At 35.9% G+C, this 6,497-nt stretch overlaps 1 pseudogene across 1 annotated transcript in view; it reads left to right on the forward strand.

The window, feature by feature from the left end:
* Positions 1 to 710, forward strand: part of LOC145799644 (ABC transporter C family member 2-like) — a 42,252-nt pseudogene extending 41,542 nt beyond the window's left edge. Inside the window, exon 13 of the transcript XR_014341302.1 lies at positions 71 to 710. The product of XR_014341302.1 is annotated as an ABC transporter C family member 2-like (transcript). The remainder of the gene's footprint in view (positions 1 to 70) is intronic.
* The last annotated feature ends 5,787 nt before the right edge of the window (positions 711 to 6,497 follow it).

The following is a 6,497-nucleotide window of genomic DNA, read 5'->3' on the forward strand; positions in this document are numbered from 1 at the left end:
ATCTGTCTTTGAGTTGGAGTTGTTTTGTATGAATGTCAGTAGTAAGAAATTGTTAACACCTATTTTTCAGGTTATGGAATATGATGCCCCAGAGAAACTATTGTTGAATGAAGCAAGTGGTTTCTCAAAGATGATTCAGAGTACAGGGGCTGCAAACGCTCAGTACTTACGCAACTTAGTACTCGGAGGAGGAGAATGAGAGAATAAGTCTGAGGGAGAAGAGATATTTAATGGCCAGCAGAGGAGACTGGTAGCCTCTTCCCACTGGGCTGCTGCTCTGCAGTTTGCACTTAATGTTAATATGGCTTCCTCACTTCTTCAACCCTCCTTGGAAATGATAGAAGATGAGAACAATATTGTCAAGAAAACTAAGGATGCGGTTGTAACCCTTCATGAAGTTTTGCAAGGGAAACATGGCGAAGTCATCGAAAAGGCACTAGATCAATACCAGTTTCCTAGAGAAAGATGGCGGTCAGCTCTCTACAAAGTTATTGAAGGTACTAAGATGCATACAAGCATACACACATCTGCACTAATTCTACACGTGGTGTGCTTTTTTTTATTTATAAAACATATAGTTAAATTTAAGTGAATTTACACAACAATGTTTGCATGCCGATTATGTTTTATTCATTGCCGCATGCAATAGAGGTTGATTTGACTAATTGTTATGTTCCATGTTGCCTATTATACTATTATTAGTCATGAAATTGGATGAATATGGAATCATTTTCTATAAGAACTAAGATAAAACTGAGTGAGTAGCCCCAGTCAACCTTCGAACTCGCATGATTTTCTTTGATTAATTAGTCTTAATTATTTAATGACTGTTCACTTTGTGGCGATATATTCTACACATGATTTGGAAGGACAAAATTCACTTTATCCCCTTGTGATTTGAGCTTGGAACACTTTAGCTCCCTATGGTTCAAATATAGCAGGTAACTCCCTTATAAATTTAGACTAAACTGCAACACTTAATTAAAATTAGCAAAAGGTTTAATGCACAAAGTGGATATAATTTTTTTTAAAACTAAAGTAAAATAAAAATGCGAAAAGTCATTTTTACCCTTCATGTTCATCATCTACATTCAAACCATAAAAATTCTAAATCTATAAACTCTAACCCTAACATTAAATCCAACCACTGCTGCAGCCCCCTCCCTCCTTCCCCCACGTCCTTGCCTCTCCCCGACCTCTCCAATCACCGCCTCCTTCCTCCCGAATTCGCACACAATTTCAGCCATAGCTACAATTTACACTTCTAATAGTCCCTCACACAACCATGGGTTGCACAGTCACGATTCTACACCTCACACAACCACGTTTCACACCAATGTTTCAATTGGCCTCTTTCAATTATTGGGTTTAGTTATAGGCATATTTCAATTACCAGATATATATACATATCTATAACTTTAATGGCGTGTGTGTATATATGCATAGCTTTTATGAGATATATACGTATTTATTTTTAAAATGAGATTATTTTATGTATATTTTTTATCCATTAAAATAAATGGTGGTAATTGGGTTGAATACACTAGTGATAATGGTTGATTTTTTTGTCAATAAAGAAAGAGACGGAAGACAATGATGAGGGTACAAAGGTCTTTTTTTCATTTTCCATTAGCAGAGTTTATGGTGCAATTTAGTCCAAAATTACGAGGGAGCTCTGTGCCTATATTTGAACCATAGGAGATAAAATGCTCCAAGATCAAACCACAATGGGTAAAGTGAATTTTACCCAATTTGAAAAGATATATTTTTTCCCTCATGCCAGAAAAGATGTTAATCCAAAATGGCAGTGATCTAAATTACTAGCACTGTCTTGTTAGTTCTCACTGAGCTTTTTACGCTGTGTTTGGTTGGAGGATTTGGAAAAAGAAAAAAAAAAGATAGGTGAAATATAAATAAAATACATCTACATTTCACCTAATTTCACACACTTTTTCCCTTTCCGTTTTCAAATTCCTTCCCAAATCTCCTAATAATACACAACGTTAGTGAATTTATTTGCTTTGGTAACTGCATAGATGGAAACCACCAATAGGAGGTGATGATGTCCTTTCACTTTACTTTTTTTTCTTTTTTTCTTTTTTTCCTAATCCAAAATTAGCTTCTTTTTGTGTGTGTGTGTGTGTGTGTGTGTGTGTGTGTGTGTGTGTGTGTGTGTTTATTTCAAGTCTTGCTATAATGAGCAGATTGACTCACAATGAGGTTCAACAATTAGAAAATGATTTTGAAGACAGATCATGTGGTTGGGACCATGTTGAAATATAGGGAGCAAATATTAATCTGATTACATGGGAACTCTCAATAATTAAAGGTAGAGAATATTTAGTAAATAATCAATATCGTGATAATATAATTATATATATATGATTGTGTAAGCAATGTGGATATTTATGACTTATGACATAGCACCATCCCCATATTCATCTATCTACTGTCCTGAAGGCTCTCCTTCTTTCTTCCCCTTGTTATTAGAGGAGCTTTATAACATTATTTGAGAAAACAGTCACTCAAACCAGCATGTTAAGGTTGATTGCCCCTAGATATGTTGTAAGGGTGCTTCTAAATGCATCCCATTTTTATGTTGTACACGGGTAATTTCATTTGCACATCATATTTGTTTAAAAATTGATATCGAACCTGTTCATTTGCACGGGTAATTTCATTTCCAACCATCACTTTAACCCCTTATGTATCCTCTCTATCACCCCTACACACTCTTCGACAACCGCACACATTACTAGCCTGTCCATTGGAACAAAGAATGACATTTTTTTTCCAGCATTCGTGTTTTGTTCGACAAACTAGAATCACACAAATTTTGTTTGATCAGCAGGACACGGTTGAACATTCGGTTGTGTCCCACCGAACGGGCCAAAATTTATTAATTTGCTATGTTTAGCCATAAATATCTATACATACTTAAATTGTTCGGCTACCGAAGACTGAACAATCTCAAGTTGTTTGATGAACCAGAGCTACAATCTCAAATAACACAAAATTACACCAAAATGATTGAAAATCTTACCTAAACATCTTTTAAACACAAAAAAAATTTGTGTTTATTTATTTATAATAATTATATATACATTTTAACTATAAATTTTGTGTGTTAAAATCTGACTACACAACCAACTCTGATCTCCTTCCTAAGATCCAGGGAACAAAGCCAAAGAGCATGTGCACTAGATGGAATCCACAACTTGAAATAAGAAACAAATCAATTAAATTGGTTGCTACCAACTGGGAGGCACTCCGACGATCTAGTTAGTAACAATATCTCTCAAAGATAATCACAAAGTAACAACTCAAGCAATAAACTCACCAGTTAAAAATGTTCTTTTGACCCCCAGGGGATGCCTCTCTTTATATAGAACCAATGCCCTCTTCATTCTATATGACATACTTCAATAGGACACTTATTCCCCATAAGAATAACATTATTCAAGATTCATCTCTCCTAGTTGGATTGGGATAAACCTCTCATAAGAGTCCTAACTTATCCAACCATGGAGTCTGTCTTCTACTAGGACTCAGGTCCTCTTCCGAATATCTTGGATCTAGTGTGACAGAATCACACCTTGGCCAATCACATCCTTCAAGGTGGCACCTTAGCTAACAACCAAGCCACGTGGACAATACGAAAATTATGTCCCCACAAATGCTGTCACACCCCACAAATGTTGTTACACCCCAAACCCGGACATGACCGGCCGTGGCCCACAGGGCCTTAGCCCAAGGCACACGTAAGCCTAAACACAAAACCATAATCACATAGAATACATGTAACAATAGTCCAGTAATAAATAAATCAAAACTTAATCCAAAGACATGCCATAAGTATGCATGGCAAAACAAGCCATTACTAACTTCCAAAAATATATATATATATATATACTAAATGGGACACAAACCGCCCACAAAATAAAATAATTCTAAATAAAACCCAACCACAATGTATGCACAAAATCCAACATAACAAGTTAAAACAAAATCAATGAATGTCCTAGAGCTCCATGCAATTGAGTCCCCACTATGCCATGAGTCCACTCTAAATCCTTTTAGCACCTGGAAATGATAAACAATTAAGTCAGCTGATAGCTCAGTGAGTAGAAGTATGGATAGTAAATACAGTTTTAAAAACAGGGTTCAATTCTAAAATAAGATATATATCACAGAAACTAGATTGGTATACAGTTTTGATAAAGACAATCTGTTTTAAAAAGAAGGTTTTAAAATACTTATATCTCTCAAGAACATAACAAATGACATTTTGCACTTAAAACAGATTACAACATGATCACCAATAATTTTCTGGGTACCAAGAATAACACCTAACACGCCACAAAGTTCTCAAGGTAATAAGCTCGTTAGATCCAATATCGAACCAAGAGTCATCCTCAGGGTGACAAACTGGGTTTTTTCTCTAAAACGATCCGATTGAAGGTCACCTAGCCTAGCCCAGGTCTTTTCCTTACAATCGTTGAGCACTAGAGTCATCACAGCCCAACCTGGATCTGTCCCCTTGTGGTCAGAGTCACTGCACACAGTGGAATAATTTCCCTGGACTTTTATATACAGATGGTCCCAATAATCAATACAATTCAGTTTCGCAAAACATGATAGTTCATCATTATAAACATGAGACCATAACAAATAGTTTACAGTATGCCAAGTTTACACATGTTTCAAAAATAATTTAATTCGATTGATACTATAATAATTTATTAAAACAGTTTAGTCCTAAAACAACAATTTAATTTTCCAACTGTTCAGGGTAAGGGAACATTTATAAAAATATGTAGCATGCAACTATTCACCTGAAAACGGAATAATGTAATCCTCGAATAGAGTATAAAAGTCCAATTAGTGCCCTGAACCAAGTATGAAAATTACACGTCATTACTAATTTAAAAATACTAAAAAGAATAACAAACTAAGTACCCCACACTAAAGCGCACTAACACAGCTCAACCCCACTCACCATTACTCTTAAATAATACCTAAGTTCATGTTCTTCAAGGTCTCAAATTACTCAAGACATAGGTTCAGATCGAAACTTAATTAAAAGTAATTTTAAGATAAAACAGAATTTTAAACAAGTTTTCCCAATCTATTCGCTAACTTTGAAAATTAAAAACCCACTCCACGTTATTCAAAAAATTCTAAAACCTCCAAATATCAACTAATATATCCTAAGTTTCAAACCCAATTGGTTTTACTTGATTTGCTTATCAAAATAATCATTTATACTTGATTTTAAACAGGTTATTTTCTGCAGCACTTTAAAGAAATTAATGGTTCTCGTAGTGTACATGAGCAATCAATGCAAGGCCAAAATTTACGAAACTGGATTCGTAACCGGTTCTAATGACACTGATTTGATAATTTTCAGATTTATACCCAAAGAGAATGACACTTCTGAAGTTACTGTTTTACACCAGTTTTCTGGACAGATTTGAATGCACCAGTTAATATAGATTTTAACTTCCAAAAATTATAAGAAAATTTTGGTATGCAACTCAATATGAAATTAATCTACTGTAAAAATTTTAGTTCACAATTCATCCGTTTGATATGATTTCTTAATTTTCAAAATTTGTGATTTTGTGCAGAATTCTTATCCAACGACTTTAGCTCCTTAATTCGCTTTAAAATTTTGCATGATAATAATATACACTGTGGGTGCTATTTTCTGACCACACTACCAAATAGGTACTCAGTTAGAGAACACCGGCAGAATAGATTACGCCCGAACGACCTGTCATAGAAAGATGAGACTCCGGCGATGGTTCTTCCACCCGGGGGCACTCCGACGATCAAGTTAATACTCAATTATCTCTCAAAGATAGCAAATAATGCTTAACTCACTTAGTTAGAATATAAAAAGCGTACCTTAGACCCATGAGAGTACCTTACTTTTATAGTCAGCACTCACCTGATCCCTGTAGAAGCCTAGCTTCTCTCGGACTCTGGCCCAATGCTCATCCAGGACTCTCTAATAGATAAAGACAAACTCCCTAAGAGCTTTATCCTTATCCAGGCTGAGGTTCTCCCTCATTCTAGGACTCTTATCCCTTATCCGTTCATCTTGGATTTCGGTATCTTCACAGGTAACTTCGGCCTAGCCAAGATCACCTTGGCGCCAAAACCAGGACACGTGGCACCTTTGGCTGGCACTTTGGTGCCACTTTGGCCACGTGTTGTTATTCAAAAAATACGCCCCCACAACTACTCCCTAGGTTCTATTACCTCGACATATTGAGGTGATAGAACCTATATCATTCGTTCATATAGCATGTCGGCTAAAGCTTGCTCTGTCCTTCATTACCGAGGTTATCACACATCGGTTCCATATGACCAAGACTTCAGTGTGTTTTGTCAATGCCTTAGAACCAAGAGCCAAGTTTTCCAAGTTCCTTAACCGAGATCGCTCCCCTAGCCGAGGTCTTTGCTTCATTAAATCAAGAACTCCAAGAGTT

Source organism: Camellia sinensis, chromosome 9, assembly GCF_055761805.1.
Source record: "Camellia sinensis isolate YWXY chromosome 9, ASM5576180v1, whole genome shotgun sequence".
NCBI classification, from domain to species: Eukaryota; Viridiplantae; Streptophyta; class Magnoliopsida; order Ericales; family Theaceae; genus Camellia; species Camellia sinensis.